General features: G+C 58.4%; 1 pseudogene; it reads left to right on the forward strand.

Moving 5' to 3' along the window:
- LOC133357445 (calpain-5-like) overlaps nucleotides 1-12,530 on the forward strand; it is a 47,343-nt pseudogene that overhangs the window by 23,235 nt on the left and 11,578 nt on the right.

A 12,530-nucleotide genomic window follows, 5' to 3' on the forward strand; every position in this document is an offset into this window, starting at 1 on the left:
TAGGTCTGTAGGGATGTTGGAGAGAGGGCCGTTATGCATGGCAGCCTATGGGAAAGAAACACAGTGGGCGGGGCTACGTGTGTGCACAGGGAGATGCCCTCTGCGACGTCCGAGCCAGACACCCTGGGGGGGGGCTGGTTCGGCGTTACGATCCCCCGGGGCCCCACCCCTCAAGGAGGGTTGGGTATAAAAAGGGGTCGTTATATGGGCTTAGTCAGTTATGTTATAGTTAAGCTAAGAAGTCGGAAGACGTCGTAGCTAGAGCCCTGGACTCCCCCTGATCGCCGCCCTTATCAGGGCCCCACGGGATCAGGCTCGAGCCAGTGGCGTGGTCCCGTGAACCAGAGCCAGTGCTCTGGGACTCCGGGTACCGAGCCCGATTACCAGTGTCGGGCCAGACAGCCTCCCCTAGCTCTTAGTGGAGGACTCAGGGGATAGGCTATGGATAGCTAGGGGTATTCCCTGAGTTATACGGGTGAGGGGGCCGCTACCCCCTCTAGGGCTGTCCTGTACTGGCAACTTGTTAAATAAATATACGTGTGCCTCAACTCCGTTGTCAAGCGTCCTCGACGGGTACTTCATCTGGCGTCAGAAGTGGTAAAAATGGAAACGCGCCATACAGCTCGGACCAGGGTACCACAAGAGGAGGACGCCGCGGAGATCGCCGAGCCCGAGACAGAGCAACAAGATGGGGTGCAGCCGGAGCCTGGCGCCTTCTCACCGGGACGTCAGCATGGAGAGGGGCCGCAGCCAGATGCACTACGACTGGCTCACGAACGGCTGGCGGAGCTACTTTATGCCGCTGCCGCCACACTGGAAGGCATTACGCGGTTGGGGGCTGGTGGTCCACCGCAGGGCGAGGAGAACCGGCGGCCGGAGCACTTTCCCGCCATTTCAGCGACTTCACAATTTGAATTTCCCGCCATGGACGCCGCGGCTGTTCGGGGCGTGGCCAGCTTAGACATCGGCTCCGACATCGCCGTCGCCGGGGCTGCAGCGTCATCGCAGCCGAAGGATGCGTCATCGCTGCCGCGACAGGCGATGCCATCGGCCAGTCGCGCCGAGGCACCGCCAAAGGGAGGTGAAAGCAACCTGCGGGAGTCCACATCGACCGCTGCGCTTCACCAAAGGCTGCCCCCGCTGAAGGAATTCATCGGTGCGGAGGGTGACTGGGGCGGCTTCCGGCGACGCTTCCTCGCCCATCAGGAGATGGCGCGGTGGTCCGACGAGGAGGCCCTTTGCGCGCTGCCGGCGCTCCTCGATGGGGACGCGCTCGCCGCACTCACGTCGGCGCCAAAAGAGAAGCGGGCTACACTACCAATGGCGCTACAGCTGCTGGCCGGGGTCTATGGACCTTCAGCCGAATGCCGTCAGCAGTTCTACGATCGCAGGCGGGGTGAAAAAGAGTCGCCTCTGGCCTTCCGGACAAGTCTTCTGGCGCTGGCAAAAACAGCCTTTCCCCGCATGGACGACGACGGCGTGGACGCAATGGTCGCGGAGAAGATCCTCCTCTTGGCGGACGACCTCGACATCGTCGTCATCGCACAAGGGGATGCAGAAATGACCTCCCTCCAGGCTGCGCGACTCCTCCACGCCAACCTTCTGCAGCAGCGGCGAAAGGCAAACAGGGCATCGGCTGGGCGTGCGGTGGCTGCAGCCACCCTTCCGTCAGAAGAACTTTATGCCGTCGACCATCGACGGCAACAGACGACGGGGGCGCGGCCGGGTCGGGACGGGCCGAGGCGTTTCGACCGTCCATCGTCTCCATCGGCGCTCCCGCGGTGCTTCAACTGCGGCATCCGGGGCCATGTCGCCTCGGGGTGCCGTTCTCCTCGACAGCGGGGGACGACGCCTCGACAGGACGCCGGCCCTCCTCTTCCTCCTCCCAAGCTCCAGCACCATGATCCGGCGAGTCGCGGCACCTCACATGTTTGGCCAACGCACCCACCTGTCGCACACTCTCGCACCGTAACGAACGGGGGGCCGGTGGGGCGCTGCGATGGACCGGCGCGGATCACTGCGGGGACTCAAATCGAGCCCGAGCGGTGGTCCGTGTTGGCCCATCGCGTGGTGGCCGCGGCGTCGGGATCGTCGGCCGTGGTCGGTTACATTGATGGGGTGGAGGTACGCATCATAGTCGATACAGGGGCATCGGCGACAATTATTTCGGAACTAATTTACAATATTCTACCGGTGCAGAGCCGTCCTTTGCTACCGGTTAATGTCCCTTTCTATGCCGCTAACGGGGGCTCTCTCGGCATCGTGGGACAGATTCGAGCGCAAATTTCTATCGGGGACATCAAATTGTCGGGGCCGATTTTTGTCTCCTCCTCACTGGCAGTTCCGTGCCTGCTGGGGACGGACTTCTTGGGCAGGATGCCAATTCGTATTTTGATCGACCAAGGATGCATTGAGCTTCCGTCGGGGCGACGTATGGCGTTCCTGCCTTCCCCTGTAGCGACTCGGACGGCGTTCGCGACGGTACCGGCGTTCGTCGTAAAAACAGTGCGTGTGCCGCCGGGGGCACAAATGCTGGTACCTCTTAAACTTCGTAGGCCCTTCGCTAAGGGTGTTGGGGATCAGGGTGTTGTGCTGGGGCCGTCTAGGGCCGGGGTTAATGGGCCTCATTTAATTCCGGCCCAGACCATCGTAAGGGGGGACGAGGATCCCTTCATCGCGGTCCTCAATGTCGGGTCGCAGACAGTAGTGGTTCCCCAAGGGACTGTGCTCGCTCACGCGACGCCGGTGCCCTGCGAGGAACCTGCCGTGAACCACATTGACACTGCTGCTCGGACGCACCCGCATTCGGACGGCGATGAAGGGTGGCTCGACGCGCTTTGTGCGGGATCGACGAACCTGTCCAATTTAGAGCGCCAACGGCTTAGATCGCTGCTAAAGGAATTTTCCGACGTTTTCAGTCGGAATAAATACGATTTGGGTTGTACTCACCTGCTGCGTCACCATATTGACACGGGTGACAGCGCGCCTATTCGCCAAAATCCTTTTCGGTTGAGTCCCGCCGAAAAGGACCATGTCAAATCGGCTGTCGATGACATGTTAGCCGCCGACATTATCTCTCCCTCTACCAGCCCTTGGGGAGCACCGATTGTCCTGGTTAAGAAACAGGATGGCTCGTTGCGGTTTTGCGTAGATTTCCGTCGCCTTAATAAGGTTTCGGTTGCCGACGCATACCCGCTCCCACGGATGGACGAATCGCTGGACGCCTTGGCGGGAGCGCGATTCTTCTCCACACTAGATTTACTTTCGGGATTCTGGCAGCTTCCTCTGGACGATGATTCGAAGCCTAAAACCGCTTTCCGTACACCGCACGGCCTGTTCCAATTCAACCGGTTGCCGATGGGCTTACACTCAGCGCCGGCAACCTTCCAGCGGTTGATGGAATTGGTTTTGGCTGGATTGCAATGGGAATCGTGCCTGATTTATTTGGATGACGTAATTGTTTTTGGAAGAACCTTTGACGAACATCTCCAGAGGCTGCGGGCGGTTTTCCAAAGGATGCGGGCTGCTAATTTGAAATTTAAGCCCCAAAAATGCTATTTGTTTCGCGAGTCAGTGCGTTATTTGGGGCACATCGTGGGGCGCTCGGGTATTGCTACCGATCCCGCCAAAACGCAGTGTGTCAGCTCCTGGCCAATTCCGACCTCGGTGGGGGAGGTGAGGAGTTTTATTGGCTTCGCTTCATATTACCGACGGTTCGTCGCTAATTTTGCTACAATTGCCAAACCCCTACATGCTTTGACATCAAAAGGGGTTCGGTTCCACTGGGGTCGGGATGAGGAAGTAGCTTTCTGCTCCCTTCGGGATGCATTGGTGAAGGCTCCTCCTTTGACTTACCCCGATTTTTCGAGGCCGTTTTTGCTCGACACCGACGCGAGCAACACAGGTATCGGAGGCGTGCTTTCCCAGGTGGTTGATGGCGTGGAACGGGTGGTTGCGTACGGCAGTCGGGTGTTGTCTCCAGCGGAGCAAAAATATTGTGTCACCCGTAGAGAACTGTTGGCAATTGTTTTCTTCATCCAACAGTACCGCCCATATCTGTACGGTCAGCATTTCACTGTCCGTACGGATCATGCGGCACTGCAGTACGCCCTGAAGGTTCAACAGCCATCGGGACAATTGTCCCGATGGCTGGAGGTCCTCCAGGATTTCGATTTTGACACCACCTATCGTAAGGGCATTCGCCACACAAATGCGGACGCTCTGTCGCGCATGCCAACCACCTCCGAATGCGCATGCCTCCTGGGGTCGGGGCGTTGCAAGCCAGCTGGGGACATGACGGTTCCAGTCCTGGCGGCCGCCGCCGATGTTGACACATCGCTCCCCGATGAGATCGGGAAACAGGGAAGGGATTCCCTGCTTGGGTTGCCTGTGATTGAGTGGGGACGCCTCCAGATGGAGGACGCCTCCCTCCTCGCGCTGCGTCGTCGCGCCAGGGAGAGGGGGTGTGGGACGGGTGATGCCGACAATTGGGAAATACACGCGGGCTTGCTCATGCATTGGGACGGTAAATCCCACCGTCACCGGCTGGTAGTTCCTGCGGGGTTACGGGGTAAGGTGGTGTGGGCTGCTCATGAGCGCCTCCTCCACCTGGGTACCCAAAAGACCCTCGCCTCGCTCCAGCTGGATTTTTTTTGGCCGGGCATGACACGGGATGTCACGGATCTCCTGGCAGCATGCCCCCGGTGTGCGCAACGCAAACCACCAGCTCGGGAGTCGAACCCGCCGTTGCAGTCCATCACAGTCTCCAGGGTGAACGAACTCGTAGCGTTGGATATCCTGGGGCCGTTTCCCGCCACCCCTAGGGGCAATAGATATTTGCTAACAGGGGTCGAATACTTCACACGCTGGCCTATGGCCTGGCCCCTGGCAAATCAGTCGGCAGCAGCCATCGTGGACGCCTTTGTCCAAGGCTACGTCATGGACAAAGGTGCTCCGGAGCGGCTGCTGACCGACCAGGGTAAAAATTTTTCCGGGAACCTCCTCAAACAAGTCTGTGATCTCCTAGGTACAAAGAAGATTCGTACCTCTCCCTATCACCCACAAACTGACGGGATGGTCGAGCGTCTGCATCGTACCATCACGTCTATGTTGTCGCACCTGGTTTCGGAGTCACAGACCAATTGGGACTTGCAAATTCAAGGGGTCCTGGCAGCATATCGATTGGCCCCCCATGCTGCCACGGGATTTTCACCCTTCTTTCTCATGTATGGTCGCGAACATGACCCACCTGTTCGGGCACAGCTGCAGATCCCCGCGCCTCTAGGTAAAATTAAATTGGACGAGCACGTTAAATTTAACCTTCAAAAGCTAACTGAGGCGCGGGATGCTGCCATGCTCAATTCCCGCATGCGCCAAAAGGCGAATGAGCGCCTCAGACTCGCGCGCGCGCACGTGCTGCAGTGGAAGCCAGGGGACAGGGCATGGCTGCACTGTCCCCAGGTACCGCTTGCGACCTCCTCGAAACTGGTACGGCCATGGCGGGGCCCCGTCGAGGTGGTCGAGGTTTTGCGACCGCAGTGCGTTCGTATCAAGTGGGGGAGGCGCCGGTGGTTCGTTCACCCCTCTAGACTAAAACCCTTCGTTGCGGTGCGGGACTCTGCTCCACACGCGCAGGGCCAAGCATGTGAGGGGTCGACCGACCCGGAGGGTCCGCCTCTGTTGATCTCACCTGACGTCTTGCCGGTTGCCCCGCCCCCAGGTTCTCCCGGAATGACGGGCTCGCGCACATCCCTCACGGGGGATGCCGAGGGTCCCGCCACTCCAATTGCGGACTCGCCTCGGATGGGACAGCGGCCACCGAATGGTCCGCCATCTGAGGTTGGCCCTTGTGACGGGCCTGCGGCAAGGACGCGCGCTAAAATGCGCAGACTCTTATAAAAACACTGGAACGCGAACAAGAAGTGAAAACGAAACGAAAATAAGAAGAAAATTTTTTTTATTTTTTTTTGCGTTTTCTGGTACACTTTCGTGTGCTATTGTTGCTGGACGCTGCGTTCGTGTGGCGCTCTTGGCGCGTTGTTGTATTATGGCTGTGTGTGTGTGTGCGTCTTGTGTGCGTGTTGTGCGTGCGCTGAGGGTTCCGGGAAATGTACATATCTTGCCTCTACGGATTTCGTATTTATTCGGGGGGGGGGGGCGCGTCGGTTTGTTCTCCCTTTAGGGGCATTGTTAGTGTTGTTGTTTAATTCTCGTTTTGTTAAATGGAAAAAATGGGGCACACACGGGGGGAGTCAAGGGGTAAAGATTCATTTGTTGAAATTGTTGCAGCCGGGACGGCTGCGAGCTATGCGGGGGGGAGTGATGTAGGGATGTTGGAGAGAGGGCCGTTATGCATGGCAGCCTATGGGAAAGAAACACAGTGGGCGGGGCTACGTGTGTGCACAGGGAGATGCCCTCTGCGACGTCCGAGCCAGACACCCTGGGGGGGGGCTGGTTCGGCGTTACGATCCCCCGGGGCCCCACCCCTCAAGGAGGGTTGGGTATAAAAAGGGGTCGTTATATGGGCTTAGTCAGTTATGTTATAGTTAAGCTAAGAAGTCGGAAGACGTCGTAGCTAGAGCCCTGGACTCCCCCTGATCGCCGCCCTTATCAGGGCCCCACGGGATCAGGCTCGAGCCAGTGGCGTGGTCCCGTGAACCAGAGCCAGTGCTCTGGGACTCCGGGTACCGAGCCCGATTACCAGTGTCGGGCCAGACAGCCTCCCCTAGCTCTTAGTGGAGGACTCAGGGGATAGGCTATGGATAGCTAGGGGTATTCCCTGAGTTATACGGGTGAGGGGGCCGCTACCCCCTCTAGGGCTGTCCTGTACTGGCAACTTGTTAAATAAATATACGTGTGCCTCAACTCCGTTGTCAAGCGTCCTCGACGGGTACTTCAGGTCACGAGCCGCAATGCATTGTGGTGAACACGTGGACGTCGTGGGGGTCGTGAATGAATGACGTCACGAAGCAGTAGTCCCTGAAGAGCCGCGAGGTGTCAACCCCCTGGGTTTGTGTTGAGAGCTGTCTCATCATCATCATCCTCTTGTACCCCATACCCCCCCTCATCCTCCTCCTGTCCCCCCCATCCTCCTCGCCCTTCTCCTCCATCCTCTCCTCCTTCTCCCCCTTCTCTGCCCCCCCTCCACCTCCTCACCGTCCTCCCCCCCTCCTCCTCCCACTCCCCCCTCCCTCCTCCACCTTCTCTTCCCCTCTACCTCCTCTTGTCCTTCTCCTCCTCCACCCTCCTCCTCCCCCTTCTCTCCCTCCTCCTACTTCCCCCCCTCCTCCTTCTCTCCACCCCCCTCCTCCTCCAACTTCTCTGCCCCCCTCCACCTTCTCACTATCCTCCTCCACCCCCCCCTCCTCCTCCTCCCCCTTCCCCCCCTCCTCCTCCACCTTCTCTCCCCCTCCACCTCCTCTCCCCCTCCACCTCCTACTTCCCCCCCTCTCCACCCACCCTCACCGTCTCCCCCCCCCCCTCTTCCTCCCCCTTCTCTGCCCCCCCTCCTCCTCCTCCTTCTCTCCCCCTCCACCTCCTCCTTCCCCCCCTCCTCCACCCCCTTCTCTGCCCCCCCTCCTCCCCCCCTCGTCCCCCCTCCTCCTCCACCTTCTCTTCCCCCCCTCCACCTTCTTTCCCCTCCCCCCCACCGTCTCCAGGCTGTGCGGCTCGTACGAGGCGATGGACGGGGGCAGCACTGCGGCGGCGCTGGTGGACCTCTCGGGCGGGGTGTCGGAGCCCCTCGACCTCACCGACAGCGCTCTCGCCCGCGACGCCATCCGCAAGTTCCACCTCTTCGGCCGCCTGCTCAAGGCGCACTCGCGCGGGGGCCTCATCAGCTGCTCCATCCGCGTACGCTGCTGCTGCTGCTCCACTCTGCCCATTGACACCCTCCCTCCCTCCCTCCCCCCTCCTCTCCCCGCCCCCCAGCTCACCCATCAACTCCACCGGGAAATTAGTCAGGAATTTCAGCCGTAGACGGGAAGCGTTAAGGCGTACGAACTTCTTGTCCGTCTGTCTGTTCGTCCGTCCGTCTTGTCCGTCTGTCTGTCCATACGTACGAATGAACAAACTTCCGTCCGTCTGTCTGTTCGCCCGTCGTCCATTTGTCTGTCTGTCCATAGCGGGGAATCTCCAATTAGCAACGGTTGGCTACGAATGGTGCGAAAGAAGTCCGACACACATGCACACACGTACACACACGTACACATACACACGTACAGATACACACACATACGCACACACGTACACTCACGTACACATACACACGTACAGACACACGTACCCACGCGAGTTCACGTGCTCGCTCCGACCCAACCCGCCGCCGTTCCCCCCCACCCCCACCATGCCCCCACCCACCATGCCCCCCCACCATGCCCACCCCCCCCACCATGCCCACCACCATGCCCCCCCACCATGCCCCCTCCCACCATGCCCACCCCCACCATGCCCCCCTACCATGCCCACCCCCCCACCATGCCCACCACCATGCCCCCCCACCATGCCCCCTCCCACCATGCCCACCCCCACCATGCCCCCCCACCATGCCCCCTCCCACCATGCCCCCCCAACATGCCCACCCCCCCCCACCATGCCCCCCCCACCATGCCCCCTCCCCCACCATGCCCCCCCACCATGCCTCCCCCACCATGCCCCCCCCCCCCACCATGCCCCCACCATGCCCCCCCCACCATGCCCCCCCACCATGCCCCCACCATGCCCCCCCCACCATACCCCCCACCCACCATGCCCCCCCTCCACCATGCCCCCCCCCCACCATGCCCCACCCCACCATGCCCCCCCACCATGCCCCCCCCCACCATGCCCACCCCCACCATGCCCCCCCACCATGCCCCCCTCACCATGCCCCCCACCATGCCCACCCCCACCATGCCCCCCCCCCATGCCCCCTCCCACCATGCCCACCCCCCCCACCATGCCCACCACCATGCCCCCCCTCCCACCATGCCCACCCTCACCATGCCCCCCCACCATGCCCCCCCCCCACCATGCCCACCCCCCCCACCATGCCCACCACCATGCCCCCCCCCCACCATGCCCACCCCCCCCACCATGCCCACCACCATGCCCCCCCCCCCACCATGCCCCCCCCACCATGCCCACCCCGGCAGGCCACCGCGGAGGAGCTGAATCGCCGGCTGGCGAGCGGCCTGGTGCAGGGCCACTCCTACTCCGTGACGTCAGTGCGCAAGGTGCAGCTGGCGCCGCGGGACGGCGGCGACGGCAGCCACAAGCAGTACCTGCTGCGCATGCGCAACCCCTGGGGCCACCGCGAGTGGAACGGGTCGTGGAGCGACACGTGAGCGTCGTCGTCGATAGGGGCGCGCGCGTGCGGCCACGTGCGGGATGATTAATGGCAGCTGGCACGATGATTACAGGCGATTGGAGTGAGCTTGGTGCAGAGGTCGCAAACGGGTTTTGATTCCTTACCCGTACCTGGCCGTACCCGTACCCTACCCGTACCCGGGCGGGTAGGGTACGGGTATCGGGTACCTGATTGCGACCTCTGGGATGAAGCAATGTTGCAGGCGCGGGTGGGTTGATTCTAGGAACTTGAATTGTGAGAAGAGACAAGACGTTGGGATCGCACGGCCGGGTACGGGTAGCCAGGTATCGGGTAGGGTACGGGTATCGGGTTCCCGGTTGCGACCTCTGGCTTAGTGTCAAGGAGGGCCATGTGATCGCCACCGACATCTCTGCGCAGAGAGGACGTGGAGTGCGGTGGGGGGGGGTGATGGAGGGATGAAGGGAGGATGAAGATGAGGTGGGAAGTAAAGGACGCTTCGAGTCGTCGGGACAGTTCCAGGGGGGCCCTGCGTTACAAATTGCGCTGCGGTGGCTAGGAGATGTTAACTACCTCGCCTGGTATACAGGAGGTCGTCGGTTCAAGCCCGACCCTGACGACACCTGCTGTGCGTATTTGGAGTCTGCGTCTCTCTCGCTCATCATCATCATCACGGTGGCTAGGAGATGTTAACTACCTCGCCTGGTATACAGGAGGTACATGGGTTCGGTGTCTCTTGTCTTTCTGTTTCTCCCGTGGTCGCGTGGATTTTTCCCCGCGTCCTCCGGTTTTTCCATCCACGTTTAGAATCAACTTCACGCGTTGAGAGTATTTGGCACGGATGAGCGACCACTAGTGCATACCAGGTGCATACCAGGTATTATGGCCAGAGGGCTGTATACCAGGTGTTATGGGCAGAGGGCTGCATACCAGGTGTTACGGGCAGAGGGCTGCAATCTGCTTGTCGTTAGTTTGCAATGCAAGAGCGGGTGGTGGCCCACAGATTTGTTCTACTGACAGCATTGAGTCTGTGGATTGAATCTAGGTGGCTATTTGAACGTCACGCATACGCACGGCCAAGAGCGTGGATTTTTCGTGTCGCGTATGGCGATCTCCTCGCCAAACACGTTTTTGTTCGCACGCCCGCGGTATTTACGTATCCACTGTTTTCCTTCGGCACACCATCGGCAGTTTTTTGCCAAACCGCGGCGGTTTTCAGGAACGTAACCCCCCCCCCCCCGCGGTTGGCGTGGGATCAATGGATAAACCCTGGGCGATAACACCTTAATAAGTATAGGATCGCAGAGCTTGGGCAATGATTGGTAGCGCCGGCTCACCGCCTGACAGCTGCCTCTCAGCTTGTCTGTGGGTCCCCCAAGCAATTGCGATTTGCACGAACGTCAGCACCTCCGATGAAGCACGGTTAAGCTACATACGGTGTGAAAGAATATTATTGGTTCTTTCGGTAAAGTCACGTAGGATGGAAATAATAAAATAATAAAAATTAAACATAAGAAAATAAAATATTTTATTATGTTTAATTTTTATTATTGTATTACTTCCCTTCTACGTGACTTTACTGAAAGAACCAAGAAGATGAAGCCCTGCAGTCACGGCAGCTTTAAATCGGTGTGAAAGAAGATCAACATACACACACCGAAATCTGAAATGTTCACAGTGAGCAGAAGACAATGATTATGATTAGAGTAAAACGTAAACTCTTGCCGTCCCGCAGGTCCGAGGAGTGGAAAATGGTCAGTGGGAGCGAGCGCCAACGGATGGGAATTACGGTGCGGAACGACGGGGAGTTCTGGTGAGTGACGGCCGGCCGCGTGCTCGCGGTGGCGGAGCTGCCGAGTGTGTGGGGAGGGTCGCAATCGCACTGGGGTCCCACCAGATTTCGCAACCGGGTACCCGATACCCTACCCGATACCCTACCCGATACCCTACCCGATACCCGGCTACCCGTACCCGGCCAGGTACGGGTAGCCGTTTGCGCCCCTGGTGCGGCCGGGTACGGGTAGACCGTGAGTCACTGGTGAGTAACGGTTTGTCACTCATTTCCCAACGTCTTGTCTCTTCTCACAATTCAAGTTCCTAGAATCAACCCACCCGCGCCTGCAACATGGCTTCATCCCAGAGGTCGCAATCAGGTACCCGATACCCTAATTCTAGATTTGAAGCTTTCGTGACTGCAAGGATTCATACTCTTAGGTTTTTTCGGTAAAGTCACGTAGGTAAAACATTAAAATTAATAAAAGTAAAATAAAATAAAAATCACGACGTTTCGAAGGCAACCCATAACTACACTTATTTGGCCAATCTTATTTGACAGACAACTATTACAGGTTTACCATGTTCAGTTGTTTTCACAGGTTGAGTCACAAACCGTACCTCTCCATAACAAAGGCTCACCCTCTTAAGCCTCACCTTACCATATGAATAAAAAGTGTGCTGTACTTGCCCAGTCCCCCCCCCCTCTCCAACCATTATATAAACGGAGTGGTAGCTCCTGCAATCTCTCATTTACTTGATACAGCTGTCGTGGCTGTGACGGTTCCACCTGAAGACGGAAGCTTGTGTTACCCGATACCCGTACCCTACCCGTACCCGGCCCGGCCGGGTACGGGTAGGGTACGGCCGGGTACGGGTACCCGTTTGCGACCCTGGTGCGGCCGGGTACAGGTAAGGAATCAAAACCCGTTTGCGACCTCTGGGTTCCACGGACCCGGCAGGGGGCCCCTGGTGGCACTGCACCAACGTCACCAACCACGGCAACGTCACCAACCACAGGCTCTGAAGACTTGGCTCTAAAGAAAGCTGTCTCTTGTGTGGACCAATCAGTTGCAAAGACAGTGCATCGTATACTACCAGAGCACGTTTTTTGTTGGCATGTTCACCACAAGTGCATGTGGTTAACGCAGGCATGGTTCCTTACAAAAGGTTTCTGTTTCGTATTTTAATATCTTAACACCTTTCGATTTAAAGCTTGCGTGACTGCAGGGATTCATCTTCTTGGTTCTTTCGGTAAAGTCGCGTAGAAGGGAAATAATAAAATAATAAAAATAAAAGTTAATAAAATAAAAATTCTCACGACGTTTCGGCCACAACACCAGCAGCCGTCCTCACACGAGAGCTTCAGGACGGTTGCTTGTGTTGTGGCCGAAACGTCGTGAGAATTTTTATAAAATTTATTTATTTATTATTTTATTATTTCCCTTCTACG

This window comes from Lethenteron reissneri, chromosome 58, assembly GCF_015708825.2.
Source record: "Lethenteron reissneri isolate LAM-NWPU_2019-01 chromosome 58, ASM1570882v1, whole genome shotgun sequence".
NCBI lineage: Eukaryota > Metazoa > Chordata > Hyperoartia > Petromyzontiformes > Petromyzontidae > Lethenteron > Lethenteron reissneri.